The sequence below is a fragment of the Suricata suricatta genome, chromosome 11, assembly GCF_006229205.1.
Source record: "Suricata suricatta isolate VVHF042 chromosome 11, meerkat_22Aug2017_6uvM2_HiC, whole genome shotgun sequence".
NCBI lineage: Eukaryota > Metazoa > Chordata > Mammalia > Carnivora > Herpestidae > Suricata > Suricata suricatta.
Window position 1 is genome coordinate 4,308,795 of NC_043710.1, and position 17,070 is coordinate 4,325,864.

The following is a 17,070-nucleotide window of genomic DNA, read 5'->3' on the forward strand; positions in this document are numbered from 1 at the left end:
GGCAGCGCCGGGGCGGCCCGCGGCCGCACGAGGGGAGCAGCCCCGCCGCTCGCGATTGGGGGACTCTGTTTTCCCTCTTCTCCAATGGGCAGCCGTGATCGGGCTCGCCCAATCTGCTCCCTCTGCCGTTCTCCGCTCCGGCTTGTTTTTGTTTGGGCTCGAGCCTCGTTTCAGGGCTCCTCCGGGGCGCGTCCCCCACCCCGTCCCGTTCCTTCGCTCCAGCGACGCCGGCCTCGGGCCCCCTCGGGCCCCGGCCGTCCTCGCAGAGTGTCGGTTGTCCCTCTGCAAACCCACAGGTGATGGGTATTGACGTCGCTCCCACCTGTGAGGGGCGGGGTGGGAGGGACGTGTTTTCAAGGTGACAGCGGGACCCAGCTTGCGGGAACGACGTGGAAGCACGGTGGACCCGGAGACATGGTCTGTCTCTTTCTCGCTTTGGGCTCCTTTGACCCCGTTCTGGAGCTGTCACTTCCTGTCCGTCGAGTGGGTTGGCCGGGATTTATAAGGAGGTGGCCATGTGTTCTTTGGAGGTGGCTTTTCGGAGGGAGCCCCGCGGGAGGTCTGGTGCCGAGTAGTGGCGGAGGAGTTGGTGCTGGTGATTGGGATTCTTGGTCTGGACGTCTTTGGACTTGAGCTGCTCTCGACCGTGTGAAAGTGGTTAAACGTGGGCTTCCAGGTGCGAAGACCGCTGTGTGGGATCAGCAGTGGAAGAGACTTTTCCCCTAAGTCTTTGCTGTCGACAACACGCCTGTAACTTTTGAAGATAGATAGTAAAAGCACAAATATTTTGAAAAGGACAGAATGGGGGAACATTTTTGCTGAAATAACCGCTGGCAACTTGTACACCGTTAAAAAGTACCTGAAAGAGTTATTTGCTGTAGGTTCAAGTTTATTTTCTAGTCCGACGTTTAGCAACTTGAAACGCAGGTGTGTCCTCGTAGGGACTCCGTGTATTCCAAGAGTCAAGTCCACAGACGCTTTAATCCCAGCATGTGGGGGAACTCCGGCCCCTTTTCCCGTTTTTAACCCCTACACATTCCGCATTCCATGCTCCCTCTCCCAGGCTCTAGCGCCCTGAGCTTCGCATGCCTGGCGTCTTTCGGTGACATCCTGCCCGGCTTCCCTCACCCCCTGCCCTCCCATCCTTCAGAAAGGCCCAGTGAGAGCGGTACCTGCTGGTGGGAGCGGTCCTGCAGCGCAGGGACCTGCCCTCCGGAGGCCACACGCTCCCTCTGCACTGCCTGAACGGTTGTTACTTGCTCTTCTATTTGGTTATTTGCCCATCCCTTCAGCTTTCTTGTGAACTTGGGTTACTATTTCCTCAGCCCGGGGTAGGGGCCTCATAAGTGTTTCGTAGGCATTTGATGGAAGGGAATTATTAGTCTCCGAGTTAGTGAGCTTAGTAGCTTATATTTAGTTTTTAAAAGATGTCAATTCTAATGTTATTTGGGAACTTTGTTATTAACAAAGCAACTTAGTTTGAGAGTGAAAAGAGTATTATGGATACTTAGTCTTCAAGAGGAGGAGCGCCTGGGTGGCTCCCTTGGTTAACCGCAGACTTCGGCTCAGGACAATGTCACAGTCCGTGGGTTCGAGCCCTGCATCGAGCCCTGTGCTGACAGCCCAGAGCCTGGAGCCTGGAGCTTGGGATTCTGTGTCTCCCTCGCTCTCTCTGTCCTCCCCCGCTCGTACCCATGAACGTTGAAACCAGGTTTTCAGAAGTCATTTCCAAGTTCTCTCTTGCCGGTATGTTCACCTGTCTTCTCAGACACACCGATCTGCTTTCTGTACGTGAGCCAGATACCAGTGGGTGTCCTGGGGGAGTGGAGGAGGGCTGGGGGGTAGAGCAGAGCACGATGTGAAAGGAGTGGTCGCGGGTTGGTTGTGTGTCCGAGCAGAGTGTTCTGTGGGTGGGGGGTGCTGGTGTGTCAGTTCCCCTGGGTCGTATAAATCTGGGATCGAGTCTGAGTTCTCTCCACACAGCATGGGAGAATGTGGCCTGGTTGTGCTGCAGACCCCGTGGCTTCCGGGGGCGAGTTCTTTTGGATGAACTGTGGATTATGTTATTTTATATCCTTGCCTACCACACATGAGCTTTATTTTCTCTGCACTCGCCAAAACCCTTCTCCACGGAGCAGAAGGGCTCTGTGAGACGTTAGCCCTGGCACGCTGTGACGTTGGAGTGTTCCGCACGGGGCTGAGCGCGCTGGCTCCGCTCTGACACGTTGCCGGTTCGCGGATCCGCTGGGAGAGCAGCAGAGCGCTGGGGGCGGCTGTATGCAATAAAAAGACATTTTCTGTATAGAGCGTACCTTAATTTTTCAGCGTGACTTTTAGTTTTTATTTTGGGGGCAAAAACTTATTTTACTGACATGTCTTGGTGTAGGAAATCGTTTTAATTGCTCTAAGAAGCACAAGCCCAATTATTACAAGACAAAATTAAAACTAGCTAATGTACTTTAAATTGGAATCATTAGGGTGTTCTAAGCATTAGAACACAGTGATTTGAAAAGTAATTTCTTGGGCAGACGGCCAACTTTGAACTCAGGAAACAGCTTTATATTTGGAGCTTTTAAGTTTGCAATGTGCGTTAAGCCTGGAAGTTTTGATGCTGAGCCCCGCTGGCCCCGCGGCCTGAGGACGCGCCCAGCAGACGGCTGCGCTGGGTGCCCTGCGGCCTGGTCTCAGCGATGAAAACAAAGTTTTTTTATTTAAGTGCGGGCGCTGGGGGGGGCGGGGGGGCTCAGTCAGTGAAGCATCTGACTTGGGCTCAGGTCATGATTTCATGGTTCCTGGGTTCAGGCCCCGTTCCGGGCTCAGTGCTGACAGCTCAGAGCCTGGAGCTGCTTCGGATTCTGTCTCCCTCTCTCTCTGCTCCCCTCCCCCATTCATACTTTGTTTCTCTTTCTCAGAAGTAAATAAAACAAAAAAAATTTTTAAAGACATTTAAATTTATTTAAGTGATCTCTACACCCAATGTGGGGCTCAAACTCATGGCCCCAGATCAAGAGTTGGAAGCTCTACTGACTGAGCCAGCCAGGTGCCCCTGTCTAAAGGATTTCAAAAACTTTTTAACGTTTTATTCATTTTTGAGAGAGAGAGAGGGAGACACAGAATCTGAAGCAGGCTCCAGGTTCTGAGCTATTAGCACAGAGCCTGATGTGGGGCTTGGTGGGGCTTGAACCCATGAACAGTTATTTATTAGATCATGACCTGATGGAATTTTTTTTAAATGTGTATTTGTTTTCAAAGTGAGTGGGTGTGCAGGTGTGTGAGAGTGGGAGAAGGGCAGAGAGAGAGGAAGAGAGAATTCCAAGCAGGCTCAGCACTGTCAGTGAAGAGCCTGACACGGGGCTTGATCCACGAACCATGAGATCACTACCTGAGCCAAAATAAGGAGCGAGACATTGAACCCACTGAGCCACCCAGGTGCCCCTAAAGGATTTTTAATGAGGAAAAGCCTAAAACTTTTCTTTTAAAATCTTCCCTGCCAACTCTACATCATCCTTCCCTCTTGCCCCGAATTCTAAAAATCTGTTTTTACTTTAGTTATTATTGTAGTCCTTTTTTTCCCCCTAATTTGGTGTTTCCGAGAATATAGAAGTCTTGGCTGAGAGGAAAGGTCATTCCTGACATATCTAATCCTATATTTATTATGTGATCTGAGTTCATCTTTTCCTAGTCAAATGAAAGAAGGCACTTGTCACCTAGCATTTTGATCAACAGACATATTCCCAGATTTTAATAACATATATCTTCATTTACCGCATTATAGGATCTTAGTAAAACCTTGGATCGCCAGTAACTTGTTCTGGACGTGTTCTGCAAGGCAAGCAAACATTTTTAATAGAGTTTAACTTGTTTTGTAATACAAGTAGTATGTGATGTCAGATGTCACATGATCACAATTGAGCCAATGGTTTTTTGTTTTTAATGCTTATTTATTTTTGAGAGAGAGAGAGAGGCACAGAGTGTGAGCAGGGGAGGGTCAGAGAGAGAGGGAGACACAAAATTAGAAACAGGCTCCAAGCTCTGAGCTGTCAGCACAGAGCCCGACGTGGGGCTTGAACCCATGAACCATGCGATCATGACCTGAGCTGAAGTCAGCCGCTTAACCAGCTGAGCCACCCAGGTGCCCCGAGCCAATGGTTCTTGAAATTCCCTTTGATTTACAAGTGCTTTGGGTCACAAGCACATTTCCTGAATGAATTATGCTCGCAAACCAAGGTTTTACTGTGGTTTTTTAAAAATGTTTTATTTATTTTTGAGACAGAGAGAGACGGAGCACGAGTAGGGGAGGGTCAGAGAGAGGGAGACACAGAATCTGAATCAGCTCCAGGCTCTGAGCTGTCAGCACAGAGCCGGACGTGGGGCTCAAACCCACGAACCGTGAGATCATGACCTGAGCCAAAGTTGGAGGCCTAACCAACTGAGCCACTCAGGCACCCCAGTTTTACTATGTTTGTAATGTTCATGTTTATTTTTGAGAGAGAGAGAGCAGGTGCACGAAGGGAAGGGGCAGAGAGAGAGAGGGAGACACAGAATCCGAACCAGCCTCCAGGCTCTGATTGCCTCAGCACCGAGCCCAGTGTGGGGCTCTAACTCACGAATGGCAAGATCATGACCTGAACTGAAGTCAGTTGCTTCACTGACTGAGCAATCCAGGTGCCCCTGTGTTTTAATTTGTTTAGGGGCGCCTGGGTGACTCAGTCGGAGTCTCTGACCTCGGCTCAGGTCATGATCTCATGTTCGTGGATTCGAGCCCTGCGTCGGGCTCTGTGCTGGCAGCTCAGCCTGGAGCCTTCTTTGGATTCTGTGTCTCCCTCTCTCTCTCTGCCTCTCCCCCTCTCATGCTCTGTCTCTCTCTGTCTCAATAAAAAAAAAAGTTTAAAAAATGAAAGTTGATTTTGACAGAGAGTGCATGTGCATGCAGGTGGGGAAGGGGCTGAGAGAGGGACACCCAGGTGGGCTCTGTGCTGTCAGCAGCAGAGCCCTGTGGGGGCTCGAACCTGTGAACTGTGAGATCATGACATGAGCTGAAATCAAGAGTCGGACATTTAACCGACTGAACCATCCAGGTGTCCTGATTTTTACTGTTTTGAGGGAATGCTGTGGAGAGGATCCATCTCCATACAGGAAAGACTCTTGACCTTGTTTTCATAAAGCCACGTTAATGTCTAACATTAGCTTAAAACGATTTTTCTCTTGACACTTGTACTGCTTGGAGGCAGTAAGTTAGAGTGGATGTATTTTCTTTACATAGTGAGTGAGCCAGGAACGATTTGCGTTCTAAAACATTCTCACAAGAGGAGGGAAAAAACGTCACTGATGCTCTAAATTGTTTTTGCTTCACAGTTTTGCATCCATCATGCTAAAGGGTTCTTAGAACCAGTTTGGTCACCTCCTGCCTCTGGCTCCCGCCCGTGCGAGCCAGATTTGGGGCTCTCGGATGTGTGAGAGAGACAGACTCCGACAGACACCACACTGCCTTCTAGGCTTCTGTGCAGTGATGACTCTGGCGTGTGTAGTTCTGGAGCTGGCCGAGGGACCCGTGGTTCAGTCTGCTCTGTCATTATTTATAGAAGACATTGGCCCTCAGCTTTTTTCAACTGGAGTTAAATCTCAAGATCACTTAGAATTCTAAATTATATTTTATCTTTTACATTTAGTTGCTAGCTGATCTTTTACGTCTAGAGCTATTTCAATATTTTGACATCTCTTGGGCACCTGGGTGGCCCAGTTGATTGAGTGTCGAACTCTTGATCTCAGCTCAGGTCTTGATCTCAGGGTCGTGAGTTCAAGCCATGCATTGGGTTCTGCACTAGGCATGAAGCCTACTTTTTAAAAAAAGGTATTTTGATAGCTCTCTAATTGGTAGACATAGTTCATCTATATATCTTATGTAGTTTTGCTTTTTTTGAAATGTTATTGAATTGATCTATAGCTTACAATCAGTCAGTTGGGTTTTAGAATGGAGAGACTAGAGTATATAAGTGACCCCCAAACCTGACCGCTTTAACTTCTGCACGGCTCTTATTTGGCAGTTGCATCTCTAAGATCTCTTTTTTTATGTTAGAATAGAACACAGAAGAAAAGTAAATAGATGCAGGGGAGCGTTGCCTAGTGATGAGCCTCTTTATTTGTGGGTGATGCACATGCGGCTCGATATTGGGGTAACCCCCTGACTTCCGTTCAGACACTAGGGTTTTAGACCCAGCCTGACCACCGAATAGCAGTTTGGCTTTAGGAAAGCAGCTTTGTTTCTGAGCTTCCGCCACCTCGTTTCATCCACCTCATAGGATTGCCGCCGCGCAGGTGAGCCCTGTCCTGCGGTAGGGTGAAACAAACACCCATGTTTTAAACTTGAGCATCTTTATCGGAACTCCTGCCCAGCAGATCTCTGATGGCACTGGGACTGCCTTCCAGGCAGAAGCCCCCTTCAGGGCAGGCTCATCCTGCTTTCCACTCTGCACCGTCTGGCCTGGTCTTCAGACACCCGGTTTTCACAGGCTTCCCTTTGGACTTGCGTGGTCGCCCACCGTGTTAGCCGTGGCCCATCCTCCTGAAGGCTGAAGCTCACAGGCGCCCTCTAGCGCCCCCTGGACGCGCCGTGTTCCAGCACCACGAACAGTGCCCCGCGGCTCCCAGTAGGCTCTTGATAAATGGTGGAGTGTGAGGCTGCAGAATGATTCCGTTTGTCTGTCTGACTTGTAGAGTAGGGTTGCAGTCGCTGATCCGGTGTCATGGTCTCTGAGGAGTATTTGTGCTTTCAAGGAAACGCTTACGCTCCTGCGGGATGTGGAGGGATCTGTGTTTTTAGCAGGAACACCAGCCTGCTCTTAGGAAGATGGCGTTCTCCCCGCTGAGGAGTGAGGGGGGGCCTGGGGCTAGAGGGGCCATATGGAGACCTCTCTGCCCTTCAAGAGAGAAACCGAAACAGACCTTACTCAGGGCCTAAGAGGATTTAGGCAAAGCCAGTGGCCTCAGAAAATACTTGGTGGATGTAAATAGGTAACAGGAGTGTTTTTGCCTCCCTCCCCGCAACGAGGGGTGATGTTTTTTCTATATTTGTGCTTTTTATTTTCGCTGGGCATCCAGTGTAAAGTCTGTGCCCACATGATCTTCTCTCCCAACATTCTCTGTGTTCCCTTGAAAGCGCTTACCAGAATTTGTCGTTCCATACTGACTGGTTGTTTCCCTTCCCACGGGGCCCTCTGAGCGCCATGAAATGAGGAGCCGCGCCCTTTGTTCCGGGCCTCACTCCCCGCCCACGGCAGAGCGGGACTCGCGAGCCGGCCCGGCTCCCCTCGTGTCCGACTCCGCGGCCCGCGCGTTCGGACAATGGGGGAGGCAGCGGGGTGACGCGTGTGCTGTTGGGCGTGGTTAATACTTCGTATGTGACGTGCGGGGCCGAGAGCGGAATGGTTTTACTCTGGATTAAGCGTGTGGAGGGTGGCGCGTGGTAAAGGGCCGTGGGGCTCCTGGCTGGCTGAGTCGGAGGAGCATGACTCTTTCCTCTTGGTTGTGAGTTCAAGCCCTGCGTTGGGGTAGAGATGATTAAAAAAAAAAAAGTGGAGTTACAGTACAGAAAACATGTTTCACCAGAAACACAAGTGGGAGTGCGCTGTACAGAATCCGTGGTCCCTCTGGATGTCGGCGCGAGAGGTGTAGTGGGCTTGGTTTTTAACTGTCCGTTGTTCCTTCTCCTCGGGAGCAGTGAGACCAGCAAAGCTGGCCTCAGCTCAGCAGCATGAATTTGCACCCGGTCCTTTGTATTCTCTCACCAACTTGTGTTCTTTTTAATGGATATGGTGATAGGATTTTTTTCTTGAGAGAGTCCTAATTCTCTAGGAAAGGAGGGGAAATTTCTGCTTGTTATTTATTTATTTATTTAGTTAGTTAGTTAGTTAGTTGAGAGAGAGAATCCCAAGCAGGCCCTGTGCTGTTAGCACAAAGCCTAGTGCGGGGCTCAAACTCACAACCATGAGATCATGACCTGAGCCGAAACCAAGAGTCAGACGCTTAACCCACTGAGCCACCAGGCGCCCCGTTTGCTTGATCGTTTTAAGTTTTGTGAACAGTGCAGCACCCTGCTGGACTCTCCGTGTCTGCATTTGTCACCTGAAAAGGGGGGGACAGTTGGAGATCTTTATTTTATTAGCAATTTCTGCTTGTTTAATCCTTGTGCCAAACCATGGAGGTAGGCCCTATTTTCTTGTTACTCAGGAGGCATTTGTGAGGTTGGAGGACGTGTCCATGGCTCTGCTGCCAGAGTCGTGAATGGGCCGAGTGGAGCCGGGGTGCACTGACCCCACCTAGAGCCACATCCTAACCCTCTGTGCTCTGCCTCCTGCAAAGTCTGCCCCTCGCAGACTTAGTCTTGGCCTTTAAGATCTGGCCCAAGAATCGCCTTTTGGAAGTTTTTTCTCACCCTTGTCTTTGCCCTGTGAGAATGGATTGTTCTTTGTTCTACTTACCTGGTCGCTTCTGAGGGATTGTTGCTTGTACTTACAGACTTTGGACACTAGGTGGCATCTGGTTATAGAAAAGTAAAATGGTGTTTGGGTCTGAGGAAGAGTAACAAAGGAAGGAAGGAACCTTGATTGTATTTCTGGGCTCTACTAGGTAAACAGACGGGTCAGACTGGAGAGATGGGGGAGCAGGTGGTTTGGTTTTGTTCTGTTTTTGTGGAATTTCTCCCGACAACCACATTAGCTAAAACCTTTACTTCGGAAATACCTACCGACAGTTGGAGACACGAATCCTTTGTTGTGGTACCTATTGGACGTGGAGAAATGAGGGCCTATGAACCAATATATCTCGCACTGGAACAGTTAGAGAGGAGTTGGTGACCTGCCCGTTGCGGACCGGCGGCCGGACAGGCGGCTCTCAGCTGTGAGTCCGCTCGTGGACGAGCCAGCAGCCGTGGCTGGCCCTTTCAGATGTTCTGCTGAATGAAAACCTCATCTGTAAGTTCTAATTTTCGTTTTTACTGTAAAGTGTTTACATAAATATAGAACCTGCTCGGCCCTAACGCTTCTGTGGAAGGCTGGCTATCTGGGGCTAAAGCCCAGTGCATCACTCAGCAAAACGTGTGAGTGAGATGCCGGCCTTATCTTCGAAACCTGTCTCTCTCTGTGGCCATGATTTGTAACTGCAGTTGAAGGGGAATAAACATTTTTAAAAGTGTATTTAAAGCAACTTTTTAAAGGTGTTTGTAAGTTTTTCCCGTGATACGTTGCAATTTTATGTGTTTTAGGGGTCTGGTAACTGTGAAGCATTTTTACTTTGGTTTACTTTGTCACGGTCTCTTATTGGTTTCTTGTGGCTGCTGTCACAAATTACCACAAAGTTGGTGGCTTAAGGCAGCAGAAATGTATTCTCAGCTGGGGACACGTTCACTAGGCCAACATCAAGGTGTGGAAGGGCTCCCCCTGGAGGCTGTAGCAGAGAAGTCTACTCCTTGCCTCCGCCCCCTTGCACACCCGTGGGTCTCCTCCTCGTGGGTGTGTGGTGTCACATCTCCCTCTGCTTGCTCCCTTTTAAGGTCGCTTGTGACAGCATTTAGAGCCCACTCAGATGACCAGTTCCATCTCAGAACCCATAAGCTAACCTCTCTTGAAAGACCCTTTTGCTTATAAACGGACATTCACAGGCTCCAGATGAGAACCGCGTATCTCCGGGGACCGTTTTCCGGCCCTGCTATCGTGTCCTTGTCGCGCTTGGCACAGCCGGTTCAGCATGATTCCAATCCTGTCTCTGGGCATCAGTTTATCCCACAAGGGGGTGGGCGGAGCATTAGGATGCATTATGGGAAACTGCTCCCCGACAGGTGCCATCTCTTACTTCTGAGAATGGGCTGTACCACCTGCGGACGCTGTTAAGTTGGCTGAAGCAAAATGCTTGATGAATCTGACTCTACAAAAGCTGGAAAAAGAGCAGAAATGAATGATACGTAGTCATCTAACTTCCCAAATGATGCTTCTTTCTGACGGTGTTTCTAAGAGCAAGTTGGAAGCTTACAGGTCTGATCATAAATTCGTGATAGTTTTCTAACGAATTGGCAAGTGAGTAACTGTCTTGTCAAAGTGTATTAGATCCTTACTGTGTTGTAATACGGACTATTGATCACACGTGCTTCTGATGGCTTTACAGGGGGCTGCTTCTGTTGGCCTGACAGTATGAATTACTATTTTAGAATTTTGTAGAACCTTGCATATATATTGATTGCAGATGGATTTGGCATAATTTGTTTTTTTTTAAATAGTTTATTGGCATAATTTGATAAAGACTGATTTGCAACTCCTTGATATATTATTGTAGCATCCTTTTGTAACTTTAGATTCAGAAGAGAGCACCAATCACCAGTTGGGCCGGTATGTAACAGTTAGGTTTGAGCCTAGAAAGGGAGACGTGGTGTGAACGGACCTGTGGTTTGTCGGGCCGTGTGCTAGGTTCCAGTGATCCCAGCGAGCCCCGTAGCCAGCCCACGCTGCAGTGGGAAGTCAGCTGGTGTCCAGTAAGTTCACGGAGAAGTGAGGGCAGTTGTGACCAGCGCCAGGAGGGAGAAAGCTAACGAGGCAGCCTGGGGGCTCGGGAACTGGGGGCTGGGGGGGCCGCTGGGCCGGGCGACAGCATCCCAGGCACAGGAGCGGGACGAGACCCAGGCCGGGTCTGGGGGTTTAGCTGCAGCCAGGGGACAGAGCGGCAGGGCCCTCTGGGGACCGGCAAGGTCCATTGTGTGACTGGTAGTTGTTAACAATTTCCAGTCACTGCTTTTGCTGCCACTGTTGCGTGGAGGCCCCAGAAGGGAAATTGGACTTTTACGTCACTGGTGGGACGTTGTTGGCACGGACCCCGGCCCGCGCGGTCTCCGCTTTTGTTCTTCGCGGGCTGGGGCGTGTTTTGTTTTCTCTCGGACACTGCTTGCTTTCATTTTTACGCTCTGTATTTGTGTTTGTCTTCCTTGTGCTTATTTTAAAAATCAGGCTCCAGGGAGTGTGGGACTGTGGCCCTTGAATATCACCGAGTCCCTGGGCAAAGGCGTCAGAGACCTCGGGGACCAGACTTGCCTCATGTTTGATTTGCTCTATGTAAGGTTTTAGAAATTGGCTTTAACAACATACATAAAAATGATGCAGAGGGATTTTTGTAACGTCTGTCTCATTTTCAACATCTGTGTGTTCCCATTTTTATTACAAAAGTAATACATGCCCATTTTGAAAAGTTGAACCTTGTGAAAAATAATACTGTGTAACAAAAAAATTGCTTGTGATCCCGTTCTCCAGAGATAATTCTGTTAACTATTTGGTGTTTTGAATTGTTTTCTTAGTATGTTGTAGCTGAATCACTTGAAAATTGTTTGCTCTGTTTTTTCTCAGCAAAGTTTTCCAAAAGTCCTCCGGCAGGTTTTGGGTTGTTTTTTTTTAACCTGCTGTTTAAACCTGTGTGTAGGGGCGCTCAGGTGGCTCCGTTGATTAAGCATCAGACTTTGGATTTCAGCTCAGGTCGTGATCTCACAGTTGTGGGATTGAGCCCCGCATCAGGCTCCACACCGAGCAGGGAGCCTGTTTAAGATTAAGATTCTCTCTCCTCTCGCTCTGCCCCTGCTCCCTGCTAGCACTCTCTCGCTCTCTTTCTCAAAATAAATAATAAACACTAAAAATGTGTGATGCTTTCTCAACACATGGGACTTGTTTCTTTGCCATTGGATAATTTCTCTAAGATAAAGTGTCTGAGGCAAGTTCAACGTGTAATCTGGCTAGAGAGTTCTTTTTTTTTCTTAAATGTTTGTTTATTTTAAGAGAGAGAGAGACCATACATGAGGGTGGAGGAGGGGCAGAGAGAGAGAGGGAGAGAGAGAATCCCAAGCAGGCTCCATGCTGCCAGCACAGAGCCCGACTTGGGGACTGATCTCACGAACTGAGATCATGACCTGAGCCGAAATCAAGAGTCAGTTGCTCACCCGACCAAGCCACCCAGGCTCATCTGGTTAGAAAACTCTTGATAGCAGGGCTCCTGGGGGCTCAGTCGGTTAAGTGTCCAACTTCAGCTCAGGTCATGATCTCATGGTTTGTGGGTTTGAGCCCCATGTCGGGCTCTCTGCTGACAGCTCAGAGCCTGGAGCCTGCTTCACATTCTGTGTCTCCCTCTCTCTCTGACCCTCCCCTGCTCACACTGTCTCTCTCTGTTTCTCAAAAATAAATAAATAAAATACTTTCAAAAAAGGAAAATTCTTGATAGTGTTACAGGAATTATATTAAAAGTTCTTGATTTAATTCAGTCATTGTTTTCATTTTTCTGACACAGTTTTAAAAATTCTCGTGTTTTCAAGAAGAAATGTCCAAAAACTTAAAGTAGGAAAGGATTGGAACCAGAGTTTTCCAATGGGCACGACACGGAGTCAGAAGTCACTGAGCGGGGTAGAGCCCCATGTGTCGCACAGAGACAGTGGAAGGAGAGAAGGGCCTGGCGCTGGCTGGTGTCACTGCCGGGAGCTGTGCGGGCACGTGATGCGAGCCCAGAGCGTTTTCTGAGACAGCCCTGCTTTCCTTTGAACACTTTTCAAGTATTGGGGGTTTTTGTTTAGTTTTTGTTGTTGTTGTTATAAATAGACTCACTGTAAACATTTGGAGGGTAAATTGTTCGTCTCACCCCCTCGAAGATCAGAACGCTGTTGGTGACTTGGAATGGGTGGCGTGTGTGCCTCTTACCTTGGTGGTTTTAGCATAAATAGTTTCTTCTCTTTTTTTATAAACTTTTAAAATTCTTTTTTGTGTTCATAAAAATTTTTGAGACAGCCTGATCGGGGGCTGGGAAGTGGAGCAGAGAGAGAATCTGTACCGTCAGCACAGAGCCCCGTGCGGGGCTCGAACTCAAGAAACGGAGATCATGACCTGAGCCGAAACCAAGAGTCAGACACTTGACCAACTAAGCCACCCGGGTGCTGTAAGCATTTTTTATTTTTAAATAACCTTTATGCACCTCGGACCACAACCCTGAGATCAGGTAGGCACTCCACCGACTGAGCCAAGCAGGCGCCCCTAAAAAGTTTCTCTTTAAATACAATTGTAAATCTTTAAATATTGTCCTCTTTAAGTGCAGCTCTTTTTTTAAACTTTATTATTAACATTTATTTATTTTTGAGAGAGAAAGAGAGACAGAATGTGAGCAGGGGAGGAGCAGAGAGAGACAGAGGCAGAATCGAAGCTGGCGGCACAGAGAGCCCGACACGCGGCTCGAACTCATGAACCATGAGATCATGACCTGAGCCAAAGTCAGACTCTTAACTGACTAAGCCCCCCAGGCGCCCCGCCCACCCCTGTTTTCACCTCATGGTTGACGGTAGCGCCTGAAGCAGGTTCTTCCTTCCCCACCTGTTGGTACAGTGGAGCCACGTGAGGGGAGCCTTCCTTTGCTGTTGACTTCAGAGCGGACGAGCATCTCGGGGACAGGAGCTGGATGTCCCCGAGTGCCGGCCCCACTGCGTTTCCGGAGAGCCCCCTTGCACCGCTCTTGAGCCCCGCGCGGCACCCTCAGGAACGCCACCGGCTAGGCTCAGCTGCTCTTCATTGCTCCTTTAGAAAATGAATCTGGTTGTTTAAAAACTTGCCGTCGTTCAAGAAAGAGCCGCCTTCTGAACTCCGAAGGCGTGTGCTGATCTCCGGCATTCCCGCATCTCCCAGCCCCCTCACCCGAGTTTAATTTACGTGTGTTCTTGCGGTCGTGTGCAGCTTTCCCTCATTTGAAACAAATGACATAGGACTCTTTCTCTTCTTTATTCCGTGTTCCCCTCTGCCATCTCTTTCCCCACGAGCCCGTGTTTCAAGACCTTGCGTTCATTCTCAGATCGTCAGTGGCCCATCCTGTCCTGAGTGTGGATGCCTCGTGAGCGCCTGCGGCCTGCACCCGGGCTGGAGCACTGGGCCCCGTTGGCTCTTGCTTCTCCCCCCTCACTCGCTGCTCCTCTCCGTCTGAGGGCTGCTTCCTTCTTTCACCTGCGCTCACCCCCTGGGCGATCGCACCGTTCCGTTTGTGCACTGGCTGGCCTGGACCCGGGCTCCGGGCCCCAGTATCTAATGGCCCTTCTGACCTCTCTGCTTGGTCTCCTCCGGGCATCTCAAACAGGACTGAAACCCAGCTCCTGCACCCGGCCCCCGCCAGAACCTGGGCTCCGGAGTCTTTGCCACCTCTGTGAGCTCTGTGCCTCCGTGGGAGGCCTGCCAGTCCTCTTTCCCGCAGTCTGTTCGCAGAGCCTGGCTACGAACCTTCAGAAAAGATCCCCAGACCAGTAACTTCTCGCCACCTGTGCGGCCCCTGGCCGCTGGTTCGTTGCGGTAGCCTCTTGACTGCTGCCTCTCTCCCGTTCCCCAGTTACGAGTGACTTCATTAGATCTGCTGTCGGGAGCTCCTGGGAGCCTTCCTCCACAGAGCAAGCGGCTGGCGTGGGCCTTTAAACTTGTGACTCGGGCCACATCAGTCCTGCATTGCATGTCCCTGAGAGTCCATGCCCAGGTCTCAGCAGTGGCTTTGACACCCTCCGCCACATGTTCTAGCACATTCTGATCTCCCTCCCGCTGCCTCCGCACTGGGGGCACTGGGGCCGGTGCTGGGCCTCTGCACACCTGCCGCTTCTCTTCCTGGCGGCGTGCTTGCCCTCTGCCTAGTGCATGCAGTGTCCCCTCTGCTGCCTCCCCTCCCCCTCCCACCCCTGCCACTTAGAAACTGCTTTATTTTCTCCAAGGTGCTGGATTTCAGTTGCCAACTTGTCATTTCCTAGTGACTTTTTTATTAGAATGGAAGCACAAATGAGGGCAGACACCTTTTGTTCTTTGCTGTGTCCTCCGGGCCTGGAACCAGAGTATAATAGACGTCTGATCATTTTCCTGGTAGTTTTACACACATGACCCTTGAACCCCCTGTGCAGTCAGAATTCCACGTACAACTTTTGACCCCCCCCCCCCCCGCAAAATCTTAGCTACTGACAAGTCTACTGTTGACCGGAAGCCTTATTGACGAATAAATAGATAACACAAGTTTTGTAAATTACTTGTGTGCTATACCATGTTCTGCAGTAAAGCTCCAGAAAACGTAATCAAGGAAACTCTAAGAAAGAGAAGACACTTTTCGTGATGGCCTGTGTCCATCGGGGAAATCCGCACAGCAGTGGGTCCGTGCTGTCCGGGCCGGCTGTGCTGGGAATCAGAACAGAGTGACGCTTGTCATCACTGCTTCCCTTAAGGAGTGACTGCTACTCTTTGAAATTTTTCTTCTGACAATTTTGGGATACGTTCCAGGTCATTTATTCTTCTGAATATAGTGGCCAGTTAGTCCAGACGGTGTCAACCAAGCCCAGTCCATGGTGGCATCTGTGTGTGAGCCAGCTGTGTCCCAGGCCAGGGGGAGGGCGTCCTTGCCCGTGCCGGGCGCGGGGCCCCTATGGGAGCCGGGAAGGCTCTGGGCTTCACTGGCCTCCCCGCGTCCCCAGCTGCTGCCTCTCCACAGTCTGCTGCCGCGCCAACCGTGCAGGCTGTTGTGGAAGTGTTCTCTCCACGTGTGGTCCTACAGGAGAGGTTGGGCGCCAGGACGGACAGACGATGACCTCGTAATTAGTAGAGTGTATATTCATTTTGAGAAATGTATAAATAGCTCCCAAATTTCTGATAGTTTCACTAGAGCTAGTTTTACAAAATAATTTGCGTGTGAGCATAAGTACAGTGTTTTGCCTCGATGGTCGCTGTCCACACTCGTGGAGTGAATGGGGGCCTCAGCTAGCACGATCCTGACGCGCAGTGCGGTCACACCGGCGGGGCCAGCCCTGTTCTGTGGTTGACGAGGGACGCCGTAGTAGTGTCTCAACAGTTCGAACAAAGTAGTGTCAGTTGACTGCAGTGTGAGCCTGGGGGGCCGCCTGGGGGCCCACCCTGGACTTTGGCTCAGGTTGTGATCTCACGGTCCGGTCCCTGCATCTGGCTCAGCGCTGGGTGTGGGGCATGCCTAAGAGTCTCTCTGCCCCTCTCCTGTTCACACACACACTGTCTCCTCTCCCAAAAACCAAACAAACACAAACACAGCGAAAAACAACAACAAAAATTTTAAAAATTGAGACTTGAGGGGCGCCTGGGTGGCTGAGTCGGTGAAGTGTCCAACTTTGGCTCAGGGCATGATCTTGTGGTTCGGGAGTTCAAGCCCTACATCAGGCTGTGTTCTGACAACTCAGAGCCTGGAGGCTGCTTCAGATTCTGTCTCTGTCTCTCTGTCTCTCTGTCTTCTCTCTGCCCCTCTCCCGTTCACACTCTGTCTCTGTCTTAAAAATAAACGTTTTTTAAAAATTTTTAAAAATACCCAAAAAAATGAGACTTAAGGTTGTGAATTTGGTTCGATTTGGATATATCATTAGAGGCGTCTAGGGGCTCAGTTGGTTGAGCGTCCGACTTGGCTCAGGCCATGATCTCACGGTTTGTGGGTTTGAGCCCCACATCGGGCTCTGTGCTGACAGCTCAGAGCCTGGAGCTTGTCTTTGGATTCTGTGTCTCCCTCTCTCTCTGACCCTCCCCTGCTCACACTGTCTCTCTCTCAAAAACAAAAACATTAAAAAAAATTTTTGGATGCGTCATTAATACTCATTCTCATTTCATTGAAATTGTGTATAATTTCTGTGTTCCACACACTGGGCTGAAGTGTGCACTAAAGTGACATACTGGTGAACTTTTCTTCATTCTCAGGGAAGAAATAGGTGGGTAGGTCTAATTTCCTCAGATTAAAATTGTGGCCTGTGTTCTTTGCTCTATCAGACGGTTCAGTGACTGAGGAAGTAGCTGAGAGCAGTAGTTTTCACACGAGTTTCCAGAGTCACAGTCACCCGGAGGCCTTAGGACACGCGAGCCGCTGGGTCTCACCCTGGGTTTCCTGCTCTGAGATTCCCCGCGCAGAGGTTAACCTTTTGTCTCTGAAAGCTCCGTAAAGCCACGCTGCTCTTTGCTGCTCCATGTGTCCCTGTGTGTAGTGCGCGTCTCATCCTCCAGGCGGACAAGGACTCCTGGGTCCTAGAGACCCGTTCTTCAGTCACTC

At 49.9% G+C, this 17,070-nt stretch overlaps 1 protein-coding gene and 1 long non-coding RNA gene across 2 annotated transcripts in view; one reads left to right on the forward strand and one right to left on the reverse strand.

Annotated features, from left to right (window-relative positions):
- Positions 1-6,104: 6,104 nt before the first annotated feature.
- LOC115306097 lies at positions 6,105-7,353 on the reverse strand. The gene is made up of 2 exons (XR_003915176.1): positions 7,164-7,353; positions 6,105-6,789 (listed from the first exon to the last, which is right to left on the reverse strand). It is a non-coding gene; the product is annotated as an uncharacterized LOC115306097 (long non-coding RNA).
- A 1,425-nt stretch (positions 7,354-8,778) lies between these two features.
- The window catches only part of KMT5B (lysine methyltransferase 5B), a 45,541-nt gene continuing 37,249 nt past the window's right edge, over positions 8,779-17,070 (forward strand). The window contains exon 1 of the mRNA XM_029957366.1: positions 8,779-8,969. The gene's annotated coding sequence lies outside the window, so the exon portion shown is untranslated. The remainder of the gene's footprint in view (positions 8,970-17,070) is intronic.